Source organism: Lathyrus oleraceus, chromosome 7, assembly GCF_024323335.1.
Source record: "Lathyrus oleraceus cultivar Zhongwan6 chromosome 7, CAAS_Psat_ZW6_1.0, whole genome shotgun sequence".
In the NCBI taxonomy this organism is placed as follows: Eukaryota; Viridiplantae; Streptophyta; class Magnoliopsida; order Fabales; family Fabaceae; genus Lathyrus; species Lathyrus oleraceus.
Window position 1 is genome coordinate 377,869,197 of NC_066585.1, and position 26,974 is coordinate 377,896,170.

Consider the following 26,974-nt stretch of genomic DNA (forward strand, 5'->3'; position numbering starts at 1 on the left):
ATTTGATTTAAGAAAAGAAATTTGAAAATGCAATGGCATAAGGCCAAAGTTTCTATCTTGTTTGCAAAAGTGATCAAAGTTTAGAACAAAAGTAGTTCACACAAAGAAGGTTTTGAAAAATGGAGGGAGAAGATGAAGAGACTATCTTATGTACAAAATTAAAAGTTTGGAGTTGAAAATATCTGACCAAATGGGTAGCAATCCAATAGACAAGTATGTCAATAGAAACCCAGAATTCCCTTGGACTTTTAGAATCAAGCAATACACAAATGCACAATTAAATTATCTTGAAGAGGAAGGCATCAAATAAAGATGGCCACATCCAAGCTTACCCATTTCATGATCTTCTTCAAAATAACCCATGTAGTAGATGAATTCCATGAGTCACAGGTTCAAAATAACAACTTCACAATGATCATGTTGCAGATGAACTTAGAGAGGTATTCAAAGATGTATCAGATGAAAGTTGGCATTGGCCAAGTCCATTAGCATAGGAAGGTTGCCTAGATTCTAAATCCATTTGTCCAAGATCAAGCCAACAGTCCATTCAAAAGTTTTTTAGGGTTTTTTTTGTTATTATTATGTACTTTAATGGTCAAAGACCACACAAACAAGCAAAGTATACACAAACAAAATATATCACACAATATGGTCCAAATGGACAAAGTGAAAAATTGCATTAACATAAACAATTAGAATGATATGAAAAATGGCAAATGAAATAGAGTGCTAAAAGTAAATTGCATCAAAGTAAAAGCTTGAAATTAAGAGTTAGTAGTTAGTAGGTTAAGAGTTAGTATTGTTTTTGCTTTTGCTTTTCATTTCAAGACATTCTTTGGAAAACACTCAACCCACTTGTTGGTTCTATATGTTGGCAGCAATTTTGGTAAAACAAAGGGTGTTCACAAGATGTTATGTGTGATGTCTTAACATAAGATATCCTATGTACCTGCTGGAGTTCAAGAGCATAATCATGCAGGATTGTTTTAGAATGTCATATACAATGCCATGGCTTCTGATAATGTGTTCCTGCTGGAGTTAAAATGGAAAAACATAATTATGCAGGATTGTATCAGGATGTCATACACAATGTCATGGCATCTGATGTTTGTGTACCTGCTAGAAGTTATAAAAGAAATTATGGAATTATGCAGGATTTTTCCAGGATGTCAGACCCGATGTCATGACATCCTGTACATAGAATATTCAGTGTGAATGTCTGGTGTTTTGTGATTGCACAATTAATGGAAATCTATGTATGATTGAAGATCTGATTTGCAGGCGCATTCAATCATGGATTACAACCTGATTTACTTATTTTCCAAGGAGATCTAACCAGTTGTTATGAAAAGATTTAATTGGAAAATAGATTTAGGGTTTTCAAGATGTCCAAGCCCAGCTGAAAGCTTCTATAAAAAGGGACTTAGAAAACCTGTTTTACAACACAACCAATACTGAGCAAAATATAGAGAGAGAGCTAGGGTTTGTGTCTGTTTAGTCATGAGACTTGTAAGCCATTCAAGTCATCTTTTGATGATTGAATTGGACTGATTTGTGGTTGTAATTTGTCACTCTAAAGCTGTTAAGCAAGAGTGTGTGTCTACTTGATCAAAGCTGTGAAGCAGGATCAAGTGTGTGTCTTCTTGATTAAAATTGTGAAGTAAAATCAAGAGTGTGTTATTGAAAAGTATTTTCTTTTCTCAAGGGATTATTGTTTAAGATCACAGGTGTGATTGAAGGGAAGTGAGTGGGTTCTCATATCTAAGAGTGCTTAGGTAGAAATTGCACGGGTAGAGATTAGGTGAGAAAGACTGTAACTTGTTAAAGTGTATGGAGAGTCTTTGAACTGATTCTATTTTAGTGAATTTCCTTCCTGGCTTGGTAGCCCCCAGACGTAGGTGAGTTGCACAGAACTGGGTTAACAATTGCTCGTGTCTTTTGCATTACCATTCTATATCTTTCTTCTGTTTGTGTAACTCAGATATTAGTGTCGTGACATTCCCTTCGACATCTCATATCTGATACCAGAATTTCACCACTTATCACAAGCATGGATCCTTGAGCCAAAACATCTTCCAAAGGAAGGAAAGAAAGCCAAGTTTTCATACAATACCATGAAAGAGGGAAGACTTACAATCTCACTAACTAGAATAGTTATGCCTTTTATGTCACAAATTTAGCGCTATGTTAAGCAATCGTAATTGGACTTATGTAGAAGTCACAACTATTTGAGGTCGGGCAATAGAATTTTGGTGTTAATGCATGTTAGAGACATAGTATAATGGACTATGCTCATGAAACACACCACACACAAAAAATATGCAAAAGGTGTGGCCTAATCTCATCCATACTCATGTCAATTTTTCTATCAACTAGCATTAGGACTTTCAGATGTCATAGGCCAAATGGAATGAATGAATGAAGAAGGGGAATGAGATGAAGTGGGAGGGGAATGAATGAAATCACAAATTGGTCAAAGGAGGACTTTTACCAAATTAATATCATTCATTCATTTCGGGAGATGGAATGTACATTCCATCAATCCCCTAAATCCAATGATATTAATTTGACAAAGTCAAATCAACCTTGACCAAGGCCCAACAACAAGAGTCCAACTTAAACAAAGTCATCACAATTGGTCAACAAATATATTTGACATTTATTCAAATTAAAAATAATAAAATAGTACATTTAAATTAAATATGGTTTGTTCAATTCCTAAACTCTCATCAAAACACCAAAGAAATGGCCATGAGATTTATCATAGGTCAAACAAGGTCAAAGGACCTTGGAGAAAAAATTTCATAATTTTTGGACATTTAAAATTATTTTTAAACAATTAAAAACAAATGTAAAATCAATTAATTCATGAAAAATATTAATAATGATCCAAAAAATAATTTTAATTCAGACTATGAAAGAGAAAAAATTTTGAAGTTTTTTGGTGAAAGTCTCATATTTTTCGGATCAATATTGAATTTAATATGAATTATTGAAAATAATGCAATTAAAATAAAAAATCAAAAAATCAAAAATACGTGGACCATTTGATCTCCCTCATTAATTGAGGTGGCAGATCAGATGGTCCCTAGCGCGCGAACCATGTGGTCATTAGTCAACTGCGCTGCACATGTGGTAATTAAAAAGAACTCTCAGGATTAAAACATAATGAATGGATCATGTGGTTCAGAGCCTTGCCAATGCATCGCCGGAGCCAGAGCTCCGGTCATCTCTCCGGTGGACCTCACCGGATTGGTCCACCATCAACCATCACCAAAATGAAAAATAAGGACGTAATTTTAAGTAAAAATGGCATTGAGCTTGAATCTGGCCTCAATTCACTCTAACTCCAAGTATATTGAGAGATACATGGAGTTGAAATTTGAGGTACATGAATTGAGTTGCTTCGATTTGGCCTCAAAGCAACTTAATCTTCTTGTCTACGTTGGTAGGACTTCACACAACCAAAGAATCAATAGAATTGAGCAAGAATTTGAGAGAATCGAAGAGTTAAAAATTTCTGGAAAATACCTTCAATGGGGGTCTGGATTCAACTGATCTTGATCTTGTTTGTGCTTGAGCTCACTCCACTTGCTTGTAGGAGAAGGATTAGATGGTTAAGAGGCTATGGATTCCTGGAGATTTGAATTTCAAAACAGTGGAAATTCAACCTCAAATTCAAAATAATTTCTCAGGTTTATCCTTTGCAAAGTGAGGGTTTGAGATGGGGGATCAAAGCTGGCTCGAATGTGTCCTCATTTCTGAGCAATTAAAGCTCTATTTATAGCCAAAATAGTTGATAATTGCACACTTCAAATCACATTCCAATTTTGGCAAATGGTGATGCAAGGGTGCATGGGCGCGCACAGGCCCATGAAATTATTGCTTGAGGTCCACAAATGAATATTGGATGGTCTGAAGTAAGCTTGGATTGCAAGGCAAGTGTGCATTGATGTTTGAAGTTTGATCCTTGCCAAGTGATATCACCATGTTCAAGCCACGCGCAACCTATGCATTCTTTGTCCAAAATGAATGAATTTGAGCTCTTTGGAAAGGTGAGATCAATATGAACAGCTTTCATGTTCAACACTTTTTCATTTGGATCTCGGAACTTGGAGAAATTTGAGGTGGAAGTTTGAAAATTTTTGACATATCAAAATTTCTAAGTGTCAAGCCATATGTCTCAATATTCCACCTTGCTTAACTTTTTATAGGAGCTTCAAATGAGAAAAGTGTCTTCATAAAATTGTAGCTATCTCAAAGAACTTCAAAATGGTCACCAATTTCATGTCATTTGGATTTGAAATAATAGAGTTATTCATTTTTGAAGTTTGGAAAAATCACTTGATCAATGGTATAGGTCAAAAGTGACCTATAATGTAACCTCATATCACATGCTCAAAAAAGTTGAATTAGCTCCCACTCAAAACATCAAAGTTGAAGTAGACACATTTAATTTGATTGTTCAACTTGGAAATCTTTCATCTCATAAAAATTGATCAAGTTTTGGCCTTGGGAAGTTGACTTTCAAATTAGGGTTTAGACAAAATGACCTATAATGTTTCAACATAGAAAATGATTTTCCAAGCAAAAATAGATCTAGGTCTCAACATGAAAGTTGTTTGGAATGTCATTTAGAGTACGTTTTCTCTTGGAATCGTTTTCATATGATGAAAATTGTAGGAGATAGGGTCTAGGGAGACCCAGTTTTGATCAGATGAATCCATCTGGCCAACCACCATCAACCAACTTGCTCACTTCCAATTCTCTTGACTTTCTTGCATCATGGTAGATCATATATGCATAATATGATGATGAGTTATGAAGTGTACCTTTATAAATTTGATCAATTGATGAGATAGCTTGTTGGAGAAGTTACTCAAGATACCCAGTCAAACTAGGGTTTCCAAGGCAAATCACCCTCAAACTCTTGAAGAAAACTTGATCAATATAACATGTAGAGAACATTGGGACTCATATATGATGTTCATAACCATTATTGAATCAATTCTTGGTTGTGCTATTTGTTCATGAGGGTCTTAAACGCTAGATGTGAACTTGATGAATCAATGGAATCATGCCCTTCCTACAAAAGAGTTAAACAAATGCAAAGATATGTTTTTGGTATTTTGGTTAGTGAAATGATAAAATACAAGTATGATACAATCACAAAGTGCTCAGTGATCTCTCCCAAAACAAACCCAATGAAGGAGGGGTAAGGAGGATGCCAAGGTATGATCCCAATGCTAATGCTTATGATGGAATTACATGAGGAATCTTAGGGTCAAAATTGGGGTCTTACAGCTGCCCCTATTTAAGGAAATTCTAACTGAGGAGGTGAAGGTTAAAATCTTCGGCTCGACTCAGTAGAATGGGCTTAAATAACAACATTTAGAAACAAATTTTGGTCCCTAAGAGACCGCATGATGCATATGATATGAATGCGAGAGTAAATTCTTTGTGGGAAAATATTGCCACAAAGGAAAAGAAATCAGAGGGACCGAACATCCGCAGGAGCATAATGCATTCCGTAAGGAAAACTCACTAGGGAGATAGAGACTCTGAGGCGATAAAAAGGACTTATGTGTAGGTCAGGCTACGACCTAAAACTACTAGGGGACTCGAGGAAATCCATATAAAAATGGAAAGACTCAGCCGGGGAAAAACAACATCTGTAGGGGATACGAATAAGTCAGGATAAAACTAAAATACTTGACTCATGCAGGGGAACAATGATTTCACTAAGGAAACGTGCACTCAACTCAACTGGGGAAGAAATAAACTTCAACACAGGAGGAGCAGAAATCTATTATCTACTACCGGTTACTGGGTAAGGAGATAATAAAGATCTGACAGAGAGAGCATCCGTTATTGGTTAGGATGAACATATCAAGGATGACTCACTGGGAACCTCCAGGAGGGAGTGTTCATTACCGGTTACTGGGTAAGAATAGCCTTGCTGGGGAAAACTGTGGAAAATAGGATTTACAACTACTAGTTACTGGGCAGAAGACCAAGGGTGAGAGTATCCGTCATCGATTAGGATGAACATATAAAGGATAAACTCGACAGGGAAGAAAATCCGTCATCAGTTAATATGAACATATCAAGGATAGACTTGCCTGAAAATGTCAAGGAGGATACTCGTTATCGGTTAAGATGAACATATCAAGGATATACCAACTGATCAAAAGGGTAGGAATTACATCTATTGAAAATTGGATAGAAAACCGTCAGAGACAAAATCCGTCATTGGTTAAGATGAACATATCAAGGATAGACTCCGCGAGGGGACAAAGGAGGATTTATAACTACCAGTTACTGGGTAGAAGACCAATCAAAGAGAAAATTTGTCACTGATTAAGGTGAACATATCAAGGTTCGACTCTGATGAGGAGCAAAAATAGGAATTATATCTATCGGTTACTGGATAGAATACCAAAGAAGAGGAAATCCGTCACCGGTTAGGATGAACATATCAAGGATAGACTCCGCATAGGGGACAAAGTAGGATTTATAACTACCAGTTACTAGGTAGAAGACCAATCAAAGAGAAAATCCGTCACTGGTTAAGGTGAACATATGAAGAATTAACTCTCTAGGGAACAAAATAGGGATTACAACTACATTTTTACTGGTTAGAATACCAAAAATGAGAATATCCGTCACTGGTTAAAGTGAACATATCAAGGATAGACTCGGGCAGGGAAAAGAAAGATATCTGTCACCGGTTAGGATGAACATATCAAGGAAATACTTCCTGGGGAATAGATCCACTGGGGACTCTACTGAGGAGAAAAATAAGGGTACTTTTATAGGGTATTGGGAAAGAAGTAAGAAATTGCAAACTAAGAAGAATATTACCAGTTAATAGGTAATAGGCTCTTAGGTAAGAGCTAGAAAGTAAACGGCCAATCAAGACTCAACCCAATGAGGACATAACTCAAGGGGAGTAATTCCATCCAGAAAATCCATTGGAGAGGAAACTGAAATAACAACCATCCACGAGGAAATAAACTCACTGGGGAAACAGAGAAAGGTTAAAGTCTTTCTGCTTAGGGGGCTGACACTCTACAATTGAAGGAGGACAGACACCAGATTTGGTATAGGGATAAAATACCGCCATAACAGAGAATGAGAATCACAAACAAATCAAATATGAAGATGCAGGATATGAAAATTATGAAGTTATATGAATTTATATGTATATGTATATGTATATATATATGATGATTATGCTGACAAAATGATCACAAAGGATACAAAGGTGTCGCAAAGAATTTGAACCACTGGTACAATCCTCGGTCAATCCACAAAATATAAAGACAACTATTGGAGAACAGAGAGATCAACATCCCAAAGGTTCCAACCTAACTGGGGAAAGCGGATATCTGATGTGGCGAATTTTAGGTCAACACCATAAAACAATGGGAGACAACCCTACAGAGAAATAATCAAAAAAAGTTGCTCATAAACCAGGAGGAAAGTCTGACTGGGAGCAAATTGAGTGGTGATTAGTGGGGACACCAAAACGATCTTCTGGGGAAGATCAACCATCTCTGAAGATCAACCTTGCTGAGGAAATACGAACTTCGTTGGAGGAAAGCAGAAACTCCGTTGGGCACAGCAGAAACTTTGTCAGGGAAAACAACACGCCGCAAGGTATCTGGATCAACCAAATCGGCTGGGGATAAAGAAATTCCACCGAGGATCAAACACTCCACCGAGGAATTGAATCAACACAAACGTCTAGGGATACCCGAAGGGTTAACTGCTTAGAGGACCTCTGATGCTTCGCACTTAAGGACTTGCTATCCTTCGAAATGCTGTTGACATTCCTTTTACTTGCTTTGGAAAAATTCTTGCTTTTATATATTAAAGAAAACTTAATTTTGATTTTAAAATATTTAATTTCAAAATGATCATAATAAAATTAAAAACTATTGGCTAAAGTAAATAAGAGTAGGAACAATTTGGATAAAAGCTCAACTTTATTTAATAGAATGGTAGTCTGTATATGACAAGACTCCATAAATTTTACAAAGTTGGAAATCGTAATTTACATGGAAAAGGTTACATTGAATACAAATGATCCTTAATCCTTCTACCAACTCTTGATATCCACTTTGCTCTTGACCGCTGCTGGGATGATGAATCGATGTCAACCCTTGTGCTCAAAGAAGCCTTCAAAACACCGAAGATCAGCAGAATTCAGTTACTTGCCATAATCCTTAATTTTTGCATAAGTTTCCCTAAGGTTGGGTACTCAACTTATCGAAAAATTCTTTCTGTTTTATGTCTCTAATTTTTGCCTGGATCGCCCTTTCGAGTTTTCAATCCACCGAGACGCTCATTTTTTCCTAAGCCGACCTTTCGGGTTTTCAACTTAGCGAGCTGTTCTTTTCTTTTTAGGAGAAGTATTTCTTGACTGCATCTGCGTTCATAGGACGAGTGAACTCTTCACCATCCATAGTTGTAAGAATCAATGCACCACCTGAAAAGGCTCTCTAACAACATATGTGCCTTCATAATTAGGAGTCCATTTTCCTCTGGAATTTGGCTTGAACATCAAAATCTTCTTGAGCACAAGGTCACCTTCTCTGAACACACGAGGTCTGACCTTCTTATCAAAAGCTTTCTTCATTCTCTGCTGATATAACTGACCATGACACATGGCAGTTAATCTCTTCTCTTCAATCAAATTCAACTAGTCAAACCTGGTCTGACACCATTCAGCCTCAGTCAACTTGGCTTCCCTGACCACACGCAATGAAGGAATCTCAACCTCTACGAGGAGGACTGCTTACATACCATACACAAGAGAGAAAGGGGTTGCCCCTGTTTAAGTGCGGACGGATGTACGATACCCATGTAAAGCAAATGGGAGCATCTCATGCCAATCCTTATACATGACAACCATCTTTTGGATAATCTTCTTGATGTTTCTATTCGCTGCTTCAACAGCCCCATTCATCTTGGGTCTGTAGGGAGAAGAATTATGGTGTGCAATCTTGAAGTCTTTGCAAAGAGCTTCCACCATATTGTTATTCAAGTTCGATCCATTATCAGTAACGATCTTACTTGGCACACCATAACGACATATGATATGATTCTTGATAAACCTTATAATAACTTGCTTGGTTACATTTGCATATGATGCCGCTTCAACCCATTTTTTAAAGTAGTCAATTGCCACCAAAATGAAACGATGTCCATTCGAAGCTTTGGGCTCAATCATCCCAATCATATCAATTTCCCACATGGAGAAGGGCCATGGGGAAGAGATAACATTCAATAGTGTCGGAGGAACGTGAATCTTATCAGCATAAATTTGACGCTTGTAGCATTTCTTCACAAATTTGCAATAGTCAGATTCCATTGTCAGCCAGTAGTAACCTACTCGCAACATCTTTTTCACCATTGCATGCCCATTGGAATGAGTACCAAAGGAACCTTCATGCACTGCGGTCATCAACAAGTCTGCTTCATGTCTATCCATGCATCTGAGCAAAACCATGTTGAAGTTTCTCTTGTACAGTATATCACCATTCAAGTAGAAATTACCGACTAATCTTCTCAAATTCTTCTTATCTTTCAAAGATGCCCCAGGCGGGTAGATCTGACTTTGGAGGAAACATTTGATGTCGTAATACCACGGCTTCTCGTCTTTAATCTCTTCAACAGCAAACACATGAGCTGGCCTATCAAGACGCATCACAGATAACTTGGGAACTTCATTCTAATACTTCACTACAATCATTGATGCCAATGTTGCAAGAGCATCTGCCATCCGGTTTTCATCTCGAGGGATATGATGAAACTCAACCTTTGTAAAAAAAGTCAAAATCCTCCTCACATAATCTCTATAGATATTAAGCCGGGTTGATTTGTCTCCCATTCACCTTTGATCTGATTCACAACCAAAGCTGAGTCTCCAAAGACATCCAAACACTTGATTCTGAGATTCATGGCCTCTTCGAGTCCCATAATGCAAGCTTCATATTCTGCCATGTTATTTGTACACTTGAAAGTCAATCTAGCTGTAAATGGTAGATGCGTTCCTTGAGGAGTAATAATCACTGCCCCAATGCCATTTCCATATTGATTAACAACTCCATCAAATACCATGCCCCAACGGGAACCAGGTTATGGCCCTTCTTCAAGCAATGGTTCATCACAATCTTTCATTTTCAACTACAAAATCTCTTCATCAGGAAAATCATACCGTACTGGCTGGTAATCTTCAATTGGTTGGTGAGCCAAATGGTCAGCCAAGATACTACCTTTGATCGCTTTCTGAGATCGGTATTCGATATCACTCTGACAACAACATCTGCCAACGAGCAATCCTTCCAGTTAGAGCAGGCTTCTCAAATATATACTTGATCGGATCCATTTTGGATATCAACCAAGTGGTATTGTAAGACCATAATTTTGACCCTAAGATCCCTCATGGCATCATATCATTGCTCATTGCGTTGCCTCAAGGATCATAGCATGTGTGGCTCCTTACCCTAGGGTTAGGACTTGTGTGAGTTGGTTTGATACCATAAAGCATGCTTGTATTGTATATTATTGCTTTTTTTATCTTGTTTATTAATCAAAAGCACAAAAATATGTCACTAACTTTTTTTGTTTTGAAGCTCAAGTGATCATGTACTCCTATGCTTCTAGAAGGCTCCTAAGCTCAATGAAGTGGCTAGATGAAGATGAAAACAAGCATGACAATTGTCCACAAGATTCTAATAATCAAATATGTCTCCCAAGTATTTCAATTTTCCAATTTGATCAAGATAAACCAAGGGGCTTGAGGATGGTTCCCAAGGAAACCCTAATTCAACTGTGCATTGACTATGCCTTGCTCATGAAGCAACCTCAACCTATGATCAAATCCAATCAAGGGAAGTTATTTCATTAATTATTTCATACATATATGAGCTTATGTGAGTATCCTCAATCATTCATTCATCAAGATTTGAAGTTTGGCCTTGAGAAGTTGACCAGTCAAGTCATCTGACTAAACTGAGGATCACTGAGATACAACTTTTGATGTGTTTGTCAAATGAAGATTACCCCAAGATTAAAATTGTTCTTAAGAACCATATTAACAACTTTAATGTTCATAAAAAATTCATTTGAAACTTGGAAGGTCATCATTCATTTCAAAACATTATAGGTCATTTTGACTGAAACCCTAATTTTGGGTCAACTTCCCAAAGACCTAACTTCTTCATTTTTCATGATTTGTAGATGATACCAATTTAATTGGAAAGCTTAATATGTCTAATTCAAATTTTATCTTTGACAAAAGTTCATAATCCTAAAAGAAACACATGTGATAATACAAAACATTATAGGTCACTTTGGACCAAAACCATTGAATTTGAAAAATGTCCAATTTCAAGTGCCCATAACTTTCTCATTAAAAATCCAAATGATGAAAAATTTGAGTCTAAAATGATCATATTTAAATGATATACAACTTTTATGTTTTAGGGTTTTCCATTAAAGGCTTGCAGCATTGAAACAGAAGGGCTTGAAGTTGGTCACTTTTGGTAAAAAAATTCAAAGGAAAACCTAGACATGTTTTGTACCTCAAACTTCAAAGCCAGTTTTCATAAATTTCCAAACTCCAATTGGATTTTTTCCCAACATAGATTTTGTTCCTTATGTCAAGAGATTTCCAACCATTACTCACACCACCATGTTTGTATTTTCCATATGGGACTTTTAAAGAGATGAATGTTTATGATCAATTATGCAATTCACATTGAAACTTGAAATGCAAGCTAATGCCAGGCCTTGTGCACGTCCAAACCATCTGTAAATGATTGCAATCCCATTCACTTTTGGGCCTCACATGCGCCTGTACAAGCCCATGCATGGAGGACCCAATTCTCATGCACACGAGTATCGCACATCATTTCCTCATCTCCAGCTATAAATACAGGTGCTTCTCCATTCAAATTTTAACCTTAAGGTGATCTGAAACTCTGCTGGATTCAAAACCTAACTTCACTCAAAGGAATTTCACTTTTCATTTCTCAATTTCAAGCTTGAATTTCAACACAATCAGTTGATCTTCAAGTCTTAATTCCTTAGCCTTGCATCCTCATCATCTCCTGATCAAATTGGAAGAAAAAGCTTGAAGAAATCGTGTTGTTCAAAGCTGCTCTTCAAAGGTAGATCGCTCAACTGTTTTGATCTGAATCTCATCATACAATGTGAATTTCTTTGATTGGAACTATTTTCTGAAGTCCTCGAGCAAGAGGCAGGCCAGTGGTGGTCTTGATTTCATGATTTGGGCCATTTCAGTTTGCATACCTTGATTTTCAAGCTCAGATTTCTCACTTAATAGAAACATTGAGGACAATCCAAGGTCACAGGGGTGATGTACATCACCCCAGCTTCATTTTGGTACCATAGTTTTTCATTTTGGTTGAGGTCGAAAAACCTGCGCGTGGTGGCCGAAGTTTGTTCTCTGGCCGGAGAAGATGGTGGTTTCCACCACCATCCCTACGTGGATGCATCTGAGTCATTGGATTCCATTCAAACGTTTTAATCCTGGCCATGCGTTATGTTTACTTATTTTAATTGCTTATGTTGCGCGCTTGACCAAAGACCATGGTGAGACCGCGCCTCTAAGCCGCTTGATAAGGCCACGTCATTTAATGAAATCGGTCCAAGCGCTCCTGATTTTTCCTATTTTCTATTTTCTGTTTTAATTTATTTTAATTCCTTTTAATTTCAAAAATTCATAACTATTTTATTTGGAGTCACAAAAATTTGAGACCAATGGCAAAAAAATTCTTGAAAAATCTAGTTTCATATTCTGATTTTTAATTATTTTTGTGACTTTATTTAATATTTTTTGTGAATTATTTTATTTTTAATAGTTTTTAATTCATTTTAAATACTTTTTGATATCTGAAAATTCCAAAAATATGTTCTTAACACATATGGATCATGATAAGTCAATGAAAAATAGTCTCATCAATTTCTTAATTGATTTGAGATTTATTTGAGATTTTAATCCATTTGTGTTATTTTTCATTGTTTTTAATTGATTTAAAATAGTTTCTGATTTCAAAAAATGTTGAAAAATTTTGTCAAACCTTGTTTTACCATGTTAGACCTATGATGATTCAATTGGACTTGTTGAAGTTGATTTGAATTGAATTTGAGGTTTGACCATATTTTGTCCATTTTAATTTTGCATTTATTTTAAATCCAAAAATACCAAAAAATATGTTTGACTTTGTTGACTTCTAATATTCATTTCTCTTCTGTTTTACATTGGTTGATGATGATTTGATATTCATTTCTCCTTTTGTTCATTTCATCTTCATCTCACTTCTTTTCATTTTGGCCAATGAGTTAATGTCTTATGGTTGGTCTTGACATATGAGAGGTTTAACCTTCTTTGATTCAAATCAAAATCAACTTGATCCATGATCAAATGAGTTGCTTTGTGTCCAAGATAGGTTGCTTCTTGGTCAAGCAAAAAAACCTAAAGTCCATACAAGGTTTTCCTTCTTTTCTTTTGGCATGGCAAGTTGTAGGAGCTTGGCTTACTAGTCATGATCTCTAACTTGTGTTTATTTGCCTATAGTTTTATTGACTGGCCTCAAATAGGTGTGACTACTACATTAGTCCACTTACGATTGCTTAACATAGCGCTAAATTGTCTTATGACACACTAACATAACTACTAATTACTAACTTTAATTTGAGCATTTAATTTCTTACAATTTACTTTAATGCAATTTATTTTCTTGCTCATTTATTCATATTGCTTTTTACTTTGCTCACTTGAGCTCATATTTTATGTTTATGCCATTTTTCCTTTTGCTCATTTGAGCTCATTATTGTATAAATATATTGTTGCCTTGTGTTTGTTTTGTCTTTGTTTGTGTGAACCTAATGCAAAAAGGAGAAAGGACTTAGAATTAGGACCTTACCTATGCTTAAAGGAGTTCAAGAGCAACTAGGCATCATGCCTTTAGAATGCTAAACTTGTTGAAGAGCAACTAGGCCTCATGCCTTTAGAATGCTAAATCTTAAAAGTTGACTTCAAAGAACCTCTAATCTAAACTCATTCTTTGTCCATTCCTCTTATTGCATTGTGAACTTTTTGATGTTTGTTCTTGTGTGATAGGGATTCCATCTTGAGGTAGTAAGAAGGACCATTGTCATGAATAGCCAAGTTAAGAGAGACAAGCCAAGTGGAGATCCTAGGAGCTTGAATCTAAATATTTTGTTTGATTGCTTGTTGCTTGCTAAGTCCAAAGGAAAGGAGCATCTTGAATCATCTTTATAATCTCAAGAGAAGGAACTCCAAGGGTTTTATCTCTTCTTTTATCTTTGTATGCTTTAGGACTAGCCATTCTCTTCTTCTCCTCACTCTAACCCAAGCCAAACTCATTTTGTGCAAACTTTGACGTAGTTTTCAAATTAGAAACCTAGGCCTTATGCCTTTGACTTTTCAAAATATTTTCATTAATACTCATTGTAAATGGATCTTAAGTCAACTTTGACCTCATTTTGTGAATACTTCTAACTTGTAAATACAACTCACTTCAAGTTGTTTTTGTGTTCCAATGGCCACCTTTGTTAAAACTTTTCATAAACATTAGTCATAGGTTTGAGTTATCATAGTGGTTGATGTAAACCTCACCTTATCCTTAGTGATTGGACTATAAGTCTTCCATACTTATTATAGGGTTAACCCCTCACTAGTATGTTGAAGCTCTCCTCACATGGTGGATTGTTGGTTTAGGTTGAGTTTTCTCCCTTTGATAACAAAAGACCTTAAGGCTTTTGATCAAATCAATTTACCAAACTTTTTTTGAGATTTTTACCCCGAACTACGAGGTTTTGATCCTACCTTTGTTATGGTACGTAGGAAATGGGTTCATCCATTCAAACAACAAAATTGTAAATATGTATATTCTTTTCTCATCCCCCCAATCTTGTTTGCACAAATATTTTCACAAATACCAACCTACAATACACATTTGCAAAAAGGGCTCCCTTAGAGTACTAAGGATGTTTTGGGTGCTTAAAACCTTCCCATTTCATAACCAACCCCCTTACCCAGATCTCTGACATTTTTATTAGTTTTTGATTTGATAAAACTTCTTACTTGGATTTTGTTCGCTTTTTAGCCTTTCCTTTGGACAAATATAAGTGCGGTGGCGACTCGAATTTTATGTTTACTTTTGGTTTAGTAAATAAGCTATAAGGTAACGAATACCTCGCTACAGGTATGATTCAACATATATTGACGCAGACGCTTAGCAGCCCAAGCCAATGCGCAACAAGTTTTCTCAAGCATAGAATACCGAGTCTCACAGTCGGTGAATTTCTTACTGAGGTAGTAAATTGAAAATTCTTTCTTTCTAGTCTCATCTTGCTGACCAAGAACACAACCCATACTATCTCCAAGCACAGTCAAATACATGATCAACGGTCTTCCTTCAACAGGTGGAGACAAAATCGGAGGTTCAAGCAAATATTCCTTGATACTGTCAAAAGCTTTTTGGCAGTCTTCGGTCCAATCACAAGACTGATCTTTTTGAAGAAGCTTGAATATCGGTGCACACGTAGCAGTCATGTGGGAAATGAATCTGGAAATATAATTCAAGCGGCCGAGAAAACCTCTGACTTGCTTCTCAGTTTTGGGCGCAAGCATCTCTTGTATTGCTTTGACCTTGGCAGGATCAACTTCAATACCTTTCTCACTGACAATAAAGCCCAACAACTTACCAGAACGAACACCAAAAGTACACTTATTGGGATTCAAGCGGTGTTTATACTTCCTCAAACGCTGGAATAACTTCAACAAATGCTCAACATGTTCCTCTTCATCAATTGATTTAGCAATCATGTCATCGACATAAACCTCAATCTCTTTATGCATCATATCATGAAAAAGAGTGGTCATTGCTCTCTGGTAGGTTGCACCAGCATTCTTTAAGCCGAAAGGCATCACTCTATAACAGAATGTTCCCCAAGATGTAATGAATGTGGTGTTATCCATATATTCGGGTGCCATCTTGATATGATTATATCCGGAAAATCCATCCATAAATGAAAAGACTTTGAATTTAGCAGTATTGTTTACCAACATATCAATGTGTGGCAGAGGGAAATCATCTTTCGGATTGGCTTTATTCAAATCTCTATAATCTACACACATGCGGACTTTTCCATCTTTCTTTGGCACATGCACAATATTTTCCACCCATTGCGGATACTCAGCGGTTACAAGGAAACCGACATCAATCTGCTTTTGTACTTCCTCTTTGATCTTCACAGCCATATCAGGATGCGTTCTTCTCAACTTCTTCTTGACTGGAGGGCATTCTGGCTTCAACGGAAATCTATGCTCCACAATCTCAGAATCCGAACCAGGCATGTCTTGATAGGACCAAGCAAACACATCTGAATACTCTTGAAGAAGATCAATCAACCCCTTCTTGACATCTGGACACGGTCGAGACCCGGTCTTGACTTCCTTCACATCATCCTCGGAACCCAAGTTGACTAACTCAATCTGCTCTTTGAACGACTGAATGGTCTTTTCATCTTGCTCAAGAAGACGAAATAATTCATCACTCACTTCTACATCACTTTCCTCCTTGGCTTCAAACACAAGGAATTCAAAATTTGGAGAAGGAGAAGGATTATTGTATTCAATGGGGTTAGGAACCAACCTGCATAATGATTTGATATTTTGATTTTAGAGAAGTTAATTTGTGACCAAATATTATGTAGATGGACAACTATATTGTTTATTTGTTTTTTTTTTGTGATTACCATTTTCAGAATAAAGCAAAAAGTAAAAACAAGACATCATAGATGTGGATGAATAGAATTAATTTTATTAATGATCAATTTGAAAATGCCCAAACAATGTTCACTTCTCCCTTAGGCATAGGATAAGGATTTTGAAAACATATAAAAGAAATTACTTAGATCGATGCAAAATAACAGGAATATCAACAGCAGTCCAATTGTTGCAAGCCTTTCCATGCATCACAAAATTAGTGCAGTCTTCCTCTTCATCATCTTCTAGCACAGCAGCTAAGTGTTGTTCATTGCCATGAATGAACCCTTCGCTAAGGAAGCTAAGTTGCATATCTTCAGGCCTTACAGCTAATAAACCTCTCTGGAACCCCAAACTGGTTCTGCCTTTGTTGTCGGAGACCTCTACCACGCGCCCCCACTGATCAACATCGTCTTCTTCCACAATCTTCTTGGCATCTTTCAATGAGGACATAGGTGCCCCAACTCTCTTTTCAACAGCAATAGATAAGGCTTTAAACGGAGTTCCAACCTCATCCTCCGCTTCAACATAAGAGAAAGATGACAGGTGGCTAACTAACATCGCCTTCTCCCCACCAACGATCACAAGCTTGCCATTCTTCACAAATTTGAGCTTCTGGTTCAAAGTTGAACTAACAGCTCCTGCCTCATGAATCTATGGCCTTCCCAACAAGAAACTGTAGGCTGGGTGGATATCCATTACTTGAAAAGTAATTTGAAAATTACTCGGACCTATCTTAACTGGAAGGTCCATTTCACCAATAACCGTTTTGCGCAATCCGTCAAAAGCTTTGACGATTACAGCGCTATACCTCATAGGTGCTCCTTGGTATGACAGATTTGACAGAGTTGACTTCGACAGTACATTCAATAATGACCCGGTGTCAACAAGCACATTTGATAAAGCATCTTCTTTGCAATTCATGGAGATGTGCAAAGCCAGATTATGATTTTTTCCCTCCTCAGGGAATTCTTCATCACAGAAGCTAAGATTATTGCACGAAGTGATGTTAGCCATGATATGATCGAATTGATCCACTGTAACATCATGTTCTGCAAAAGCTTGTTCTAGAAATCTCTGTAGTGCTTCTCTGTGCGCTTCAGAATTCATGAGTAGAGACAACACTAAGATTTTCGAGGGAGTTTGGAGCAGCTGCTCCACCATATTAAACTCACTCCTTTTGATTAACCGAAGTACCTCATCATCATTGTTAGCCTTCAAATCGCTGGATTCACCAGACTTACCCTTTGAAGCACCAACTGGATCTACAACAGGCACTTCTACCTTCTTTCCAACAACTGATTCTTCCTTATCCTTTGGGAACACCGGCCCAAACACTCGACCACTACGGGTCACCTTGGTAACATCAGCAATGCTCACCATAGAGCTAGTCGTAGGTAACGGGACCTCTTGACCACCTTCTATCATTGTAGCATTATACTAGTACGACATAACTTTATCAGATGAATATGGGACTGGGTCTGCTAACCGTATAACCAACGACGATACTGATCTATTGCTGACATTGTTACTGTTGTTGCTGTCGTACTGGATTACTAATCTCTCTGGCTGCTTGAAAATGGGCACTATGACATTTACATCGTCATCTACATGACGAGATTGAACAATTTGAATCATGCCTTCATCCATCAGTCGCTGGATGTCCCTTTTCACAACTTCGCAACCCCTCGGGTTAACACTATAGATAACACAACTGTTATGGTCGTGTTCACATTCACTTACCAAACAAACATCCCAATGCATCTGCACCAAGGATCTATGGATAAAGCGCACATCAAAAACCTTAAACTCGCCAGGACAACCATCCACCATATTCACAGAAGAGTTCCCATGGGTGGGTAACGGATTTGCTTTCACATTCGGCGCACGGTCCCCGAAGGACACCATTCCATTCTTCATAAGCTTTTGAACCTCATACTTCAATGGATAGCAGTTTTCAATATCGTGTCCGGGTGCACCCTGATGAAAAGCACATCGGAGCTCAGGTTTATACCACCAGGGAAATGGTTCTGGGATCTACGGCGGGTTTCTCGGTTGAATTAAGTTCTTGAGAACTAGCAAGGGATACAACTCTGTGTACGACATAGGAATTGGGTCAAAAGAGACCTTCTTCCTTTCAAATTTCTGCTGATGATGATTATTATTGGTATTGTTGTTGTTTTAGGTGTTTGTTCTTTGTTGCGGTTGTTGTTGTTGATGTTGTTGTTGTTGTTGAATTGGTGTTGCTTGTTGATTAGAAAATACCGAAATTACTGATGACACTTGATGATGATGATGTTGACGGGGTGGTGGATTTCTTCTGATCTGAGGCCTCCTCTGCCTCCCACTGATTACTGCATTGGTCTCACTATCCTTCTTCTTACCGAAATTACTTCCATACCACTTGCTCGTTGACACCTCATCTCTTGACAAACGTCCTTCATGGACTCCTTCCTCAAGTCTCATCCCCATGTTTACCATTTCGGTAAAGTCACTGGGGGCACTAGCAATCATTCGTTCATAATAAAATGAACTCAGGGTTTTCAAGAAGATCTTTGCCATCTCTTTTTCTTCCAAAGGAGGAGTAATCTGGGCAGCTAACTCCCTCCATCTTTGCGCATACTCTTTAAACGTCTCTTTGTCCTTCTGAGACATAAACCTCAATTGGTCTCTATCCGGCGCCATGTCCACATTATATTTGGATTGCTTCACAAAAGCCTTTCCCAAGTCGTTGAAAGTGCGAATGCTTGCACTATCCAACCCCATGTACCAACGGAGTGCAGCACCAGTTAGACTATCTTGGAAATAGTGAATAAGCAATTGGTCATTGTCTGTTTGAGTTGACATCTTGCGGGCATACATCACAAGATGACTGAGCGGACAAGACTTTCTCTTATATTTTTCAAAGTCAGGCACTTTAAACTTCACCGGGATTTTCACATTGGGCACTAAGCACAACTCAGCATCACTCTTCCCAAACAGAAATTTACCTCTCAGCGTCTTCAATTCCTTGCGCAGCTCAAGAAATTGATATTTCATTTCGTCCATCTTCTCATACACATTTGGACCCTCAGACGGCTCGGAATGATAGATGGTATCCTCTACACGAGGCAAAGTGTGCACAACGGGAGGTGGCGCGGACATGACCGGGCTAGATGCCGGCATGGAAGAAAAAGTAGGCGCAAAGCCTTCTGGCACAAAGTTGGGCGGCATTCCCCACGGGAATCCGGCAGGTAGGTTCGGCGTGAAGTGGGCGATAGCAGCAAGCACGGTAGAGGTAACCATTTTTGAAGTAACAGTCCTCGCGGGAGGAGTTGCAGGTGTTGGAGAAGCTTGACCCTGAGCAGCAAGAACTGACTTCATCATGGCAGTCAGGCATGCGATCTCGTCCTTACGCTCTTTGTTCTCTTGCTTTAGGTGCTCCATGATTTTTTGATTATTAGCTCGGGTATTGTATCGATGAGTCAGCTTGGCTAAAGCACATAAGAAACACCAATCAGATACCTGGCAAAAACCTACTTATGCAAATGATGCATGAAATGCAATGCTTGATTGTTTTTATTTTCAAGGAACTTACTATATCATTTGCGAATATATAATATTTAAATGACAATTTCAACAATTTGATATGACCAAAAATCTCTTTTTATTTATATAAATTGGAAGGATTACACTGAGTATAATTTGTAAGACCCCAATTTTGTCCCTAATATCCCTCATGGCATCATAACATTGCATTTGCATTGCCTCAAGGATCATAAGCATCTAGGTTCCCCTTCACCTTTGGGTGGGACCTCTTGTGAGTGGTTTGAGATCACCAAGCATGCTTGAATTGTATATTATTGCTTTTCTTATTTTGTTTACTAACCAAAAGCACAAAAATATGTCACTAACATCTTTTGTTTGTAGCTTGAGCAATCACAAGGTCAAAAGCCTCTAGGAGATCATAAGTACAAAGATATGGCCAAGAGAAGATGAAAACAAGCATGGTAATGGTTCCCAAAGCTCTCATCCATCAAATATGCCTCCCTAGCATCTCAATTGATCATTTTTTATCAAAGCAAGTCAAAAAGTTTGAGGTTTGTTCCCCAAGGAAACCCTAATTCATCTGTGTACCACAATGCCTTCCTCTTGAAGCAACCTCAGCCCATGATCAAATACAATCAAGGGAAGTTCTTTAATTAATCATTTCATGAATAATGGAACTTATTTTAGTTCCCTCAACCATCAATTCATCAAGATATGAGACATGGACTTGAGAAGTTGATCAGTCAATTCATTTGACTATTTTGAAATGCACTGAGACCTAACGTTTTATGTGTTGGTCAAATGGAGATAATCCCAAAAGTAAAAATGTTCTTAAGGACAATATGAACAACTTTCATGTTCATCAAAAATTTATTTGAAGCTTGGAAGGTTATCTCCCATTCCAAGACATTATAGGTCATTTTGACTAAAACCCTAATTTTGGGTCAACTTCCCAAGAACATAACTCATTCAATTTTTATGATTTTGAGGTGGGATCAAATGAATTTGAAATCTTAAGATGTCTACTTCAAATGTTATGTTGAACAAAACTTCAAAATCTCAAAGTAAATACATGTGATAATGCAAAACATTATAGGTCACTTTGGACCAAATGCATTGAAAGTCAAAAAAGTCCAACTTCAAGTGCCCATAACTCTTTCATCAAAAATCAAAATGATGCCAAATTTAAGTCCATTTTGATTTTCTTGGAAAGATCTACAACTTTGATGTTGAAGGTTTTTTCATTTGAGGTTTGCATCATCAAAACAGAGGGGCTTGAACATTGGCCAAATTTGGAAACTTCACCTTTGCATGTTTTGCACCTTACACTTTAAACTCAAAATTCACTAATTTCCACAGTTCAAATGGATTTTTTCCCAACATAATATTTGTTCCTTCAATCAAGACCTTTCCAAACATTACTCACATGCTCATGTTTGGATTTGGCAAATGGCATTTTCGAAGAGGAGAAGTTTTAGGCATAATTGTGCATAACATGTTGAAACTCATTACACAAGCCTATGCATTGCCAACTACACGTCCATTTCAGCTCAATTATACTTCAGATTGCATTTGGCATTGGATTTGGGCCTTCTACATGATCGTGCAAGCCCATGCAATGCATATCCTCTTGCCATGCACACGGATTTTCCACCTCCTTGCATTAGCTTCCACTATAAATACACTTGCTTGCTTCACTTGAAATGATCCATGAATCAACCTGAAATGTTGATGAACTGAAAACCAAACCTCTCACCAAAGGAACTATTTCATTTTCACTCAAATTTCTCAGATCTGAAATTCAACTAAATCTGGTTGAATTTCTAGATCTAAAGTTCCTAGACCTCTATCTCATAATCCATTGAAGTTCTGTTTGGCCAAAGGAAGCAAGGAAGCAAGCTCAGATCACCACAATCCAAAGGTTCTCTTCAACTGGTTTTTTCTTCGAAACTCACTATTTCTTGACCTATTTGCTTGGCTATTGTGTTGTCTAAAGTCCTCTCCATAGAGGCATCATTGTTGTGCATTCAATTTTCAAAATCTAACAAGTTCATGATGAACACCATCAAGTTTCAACCTCTGATTTCTCTCACTATGGAGATCTAGAGTAGAAATGGATGGTACAGGGGTGATGTACATCACCCCAGCTTTAATTTGGTACCTAGATCGTGGATTTTGGTTGACTTTGGAGGACCTGCAACTCTGGCCGGAGCTTGAGTGCTCGCCAGAGAAGACGGTGGCGTTGGCCACCGTCCACCATGCCAGATTCAATCTGGATCGTTGGATGCATCTCCCACGTTTTAATCTCAGCCATGCATTTTGTTTACTTTCAATAATGCCACATGTTTCGCATTGACTAAAGACTACCATGGAAGCGCGCATGTGGAGCGTCTGATCAGCCACGTCAATTAATAAGGCTTGATCAGACCCTCCTGGTTTTTTTGATTTTCCTATTTTCTGATAAAATTTCTCTTATTCCTTTTATTTTCAAAAATTCATATCTTCTTCATTTTAATTCCAAAAAATATAGCACCAATTGCATTCTTCTCCAAATAATTTCTAGTTTCTAATTCTGATTTTTAATTTTTTTTTATTTTTTCATTTGATATTTTTTGTGAATTTTCTCTTTTCTGGTTATTTTTAATTCATTTTAAATAGTTTTTGATATTCAAAAAATACAAAAATATTTTCCTAACCTATTTGAATGATGATGGATCTATGAAAAATATTCTCATCAATTTTTTAATTGATTTGAGATTTATTTGAGATTTTAGTTCAATTAGGTTATTTTTATTCATTTTTAATTGATTAAAAATAGTTTCTGACTTTTAAAAATGCTGAAATTTTTTGTCAAACTTTGTTTGACCTAGTAAATGTCAAAGAGCAACTAGGCCTCATGCCTTTAGAATGCTTAAAGCTTGAAGATGAACATTGAAAGGACCATATTCTAAACTCCCTCTTGTCCATTCTTTGATTTGTAAATAGAACCTTTTGATGTGTGTGTTTCTTTGTGCTAGGGATTTCCACTTGAGCCAAATTGAGGAACCATTACCATGAGCTCCTAAGAGAGAGAGATTCAAGATACATTGAGAAACCTTCCAAGAGTTCATTTGATTTTGATTGCTTGAGTTTATGCTTATGTGATTGCTTATTCCAAAGGATGGGAGCTACTTGGATCATCCATATGATCTCAAGAGAGGAACTCCTTTTTGTGGTTTTATTTCTTATCCCTCATCTCTTTTATGTTTAGGACCTTAGCCCTTCTTCTTCTTCTCTCCACTCTAACCCAAGCCAAAACCTTTGTGCAAACATCTAACACTTGTTTTCAACATTAGAAACCTAAGCCTTATGCTTTTGATTTTCAAACTTTCTTTTCATAACACTTATTTTGAATTGAACTTCTAAGTCAACTTTGACCATATTTTGTACATACTTTTCATTGGTAAATATAACTCATTCAAATGTCTTTTGTGGTTTCAATGGCCTCTCTTAATCAAAACTTTTTCATAACCTTTAGCTATTAGGTTTGAGTTATCCTTGTGGTAGATGTAATACTCATCTATATCCTTAGTGATGGACAATGAGTCTTCCATGCTTATTATAGGGTTAACCCCTCACTAGCATGTTGAAGCTATCCTCACATGGTGGATTTGTGGTTTTAGGTTGAGTTTTCTCCCTTGGATAACAAAAGACCTTAAGGCTTTTGGACCAATCAATCCACTCACTCATTTTGAGATTTTTACCCCGAACTACGAGGTTTTGATCCTAATCTTTTTTAAGATGGTACGTAGGCAATGGATTTATCCATCCAAACACAAATAAACTTGTATATTCTCTTCTCATCTCTTCAGTCATGTTTGCACAAACAAATTTTTTCACAAAAAAAACAACAACCTTACAACAAGTATGAAAAGGGCTCCCTAGGAGTACCTAGGATGTTTTGGGTGCCTAACACCTTCCCATTGCATAACAAACCCCCTTACCCAGATCTCTGACTCTCTTTTACTAGTTTTTGATTTGATAAAACTTTTAGGTTTTTGTTCGCTTTCTAACCATTCCTTTGGATAAATAGAAGTGCGGTGGCGACTCGACTTGTATGATTTACCTTGGATTTAGTCAATATCTCTAATGGTAACGAATACCCCGCTACAGAAAAATGGCGACTCTGCTGGGGAGGCATTTGCCTAGTGGGTTTTGCCTACTTTTCATTTTTGTTGCATTGTTGTGTATATTATTTTGTGATATATTTTTGTGCAATTTGGGATTACTGTATTGTATGTAATGATTGAATTGCTTGAATATTAATTCCTTGTATGCTTGGTGATCTTTGTGAGATGAGTTCTATACCCGGACTCGAGTGCACTTAGGATAGGAGAATGGCATAGTCTTGTTGACTTGTGTGGAGTTATTCCTTAGCAAGTTGACTTGCAAGTCTATTCACTTTCCAATATGAACCTTAGAAGCCAAGGACCTTAGTTTACCAAGCCCATCTTGGCCTATTCTTAGGATGTAGTGCGAAAGTCGTTCAAGTGTAAGATTTGATATGATTGTTACGCGATACTACACTCATAAGAGTCTCTCTTGAGAATATTTTTGGAATACGAGTAGTCATTTCTCCGACAATATCCGAAAGATGGGATGATGACTATGGGAACCTCTTGTAAAACATGTTTGGCAGGTTTAAACCCTAGTACACTCCCTTTGGGTGGTTCTTAATCGAAACTCCATGCTCGTGACTCGCAACAAACCCTTGATTCGTGTTTAATCCGTTCATGTGTCCTTAATATCAATGGAACTTGGGTGTTGATAAGGTGTAAACCATAATCCACCAAAATGGATGATTGATATTAAGGATAACATGATCCATCCCACGACCTTTGTTTGGTGTGCTTTGCTTGATCCTTGAGTGTGATTGTTGCATTCATGCATTCATGCACCCATTTGCATCCATATCATCAATAATGAAGAAAATTTTCAAGGAATTTAAGAGGTCTATTTGCAAATTTTCAGACATGGAAAGACAAAGAAGGAATACAAAGAAGTACAGCTTCAGACAACCAGATTTGAAAGAGTTAAGGAATTTGACATCCTATGTACTAGATCCCTTGGGTTTCAAGGCTCGTTTTGGGAAGCTTCTTCCTCTTCTGACTACTCAGGTGGATGAAGGATTGATGAGTGTATTGGTGCAGTTTTATGATCCTTTGTACCGTTGCTTCACATTTCCGGATTTTCAGCTTTTGCCCACGCTTGAGGAGTATGCCTATCTTGTGGGTATACCTATTCTAGACCAGTTGTCGTTCAGTGGCTTAGAGAGTATTCCTACTTCTCAAGAGATACCAGACATGTTGCATATAGACGAATCTCTGGTTGGTGCTCATATGACTACCAAAGGTGGAATTCAAGGTCTCCCTTCTGAGTTCCTCATTGCTCAAGCTATTATGTATGGAAAGGCCATGAGTGAGGATGCCTTTGAGGCCATATTTGTACTTCTCATTTATGGGTTAGTATTGTTCCCCAACATCGACAAGTTTGTGGATGTGAATGCTATTAGGATCTTCTCTACTCTTAATCCCGTTCCGACTCTGTTGGGTGACACTTATTTTTCTTTGCATATGAGGAATGCAAAGGGTGGTGGCGCCATTGTGTGTTGTTTGCCTCTGTTGTATAAGTGGTTTATTTCTCACTTACCACAGACGGTCGCCTTCAAAGAGAACAAGGGATGTCTACGATGGTCCACGAGACTTATGTCTCTCACTAATGATGATATCTCTTGGTACAACCGTGTGTATGATGGTGTGCAGATTATCGACTCTTGTGGTGAATTCTCCAATGTACCTCTTTTTGGTACACGTGGTGGGATTAACTACAACCCTATTTTGGCACGTCGTCAGCTTGGGTTCCCCCTAAAGGATAAACCCAATAACATTCTGTTAGAGAGTATATTCTTTCAGGAGGGTAAAGATCCCCAAGGCTTGAAAGCCAGGATGGTCCGCGCTTGGCACAAGATTCATAGAAAAGGAAGGAATGAGTTGGGTCCTAAGAATTGTGTCGCTTTGGAGCCTTACACTGCTTGGGTTAGGAAGAGAGCGTCTGAGTATCTCATGACGTACGAGTATCCAAGACCTACACATTTGGTTATGGTTGGGCCTTCAACCCTCCCTAACCAAGGAGTAGAGGAGTTGAGAGACGAAGACCGTTCACGTGCCTGGATCCGCGAACGAGAAGAGTTGCTCCAGCAGATCAAGGAAAACGATGCTTTGATCGAGTTCCTTGAGCATCAGGTTATTGATGATCCTAATGACGCATGGACTTCTCTACTTCCTCAGTCTTCCAAGTTCTGGAAGAGGAAGTACGATCGGCTCGCCAAGGAGAAGGCGGATATGGAGGCAGCCTATGAAGAGGAGGTGAAGAGGCTTCGTGCATCCTATCTTCCTGTATCCCGAGCTTTGGATGATTGTTTCTAGGGATCCATGGGATGATCATTTTCCTTCTCCCTTGTATTTTTGTCTAGCTATCCATGTTGTACTTCTTTGATGTAAAACTATTTTCCAGACATTAGTGACAAGATACTTTCATATATGATAAGTGTTTAATATTTCCGAAATTTGCAAATAG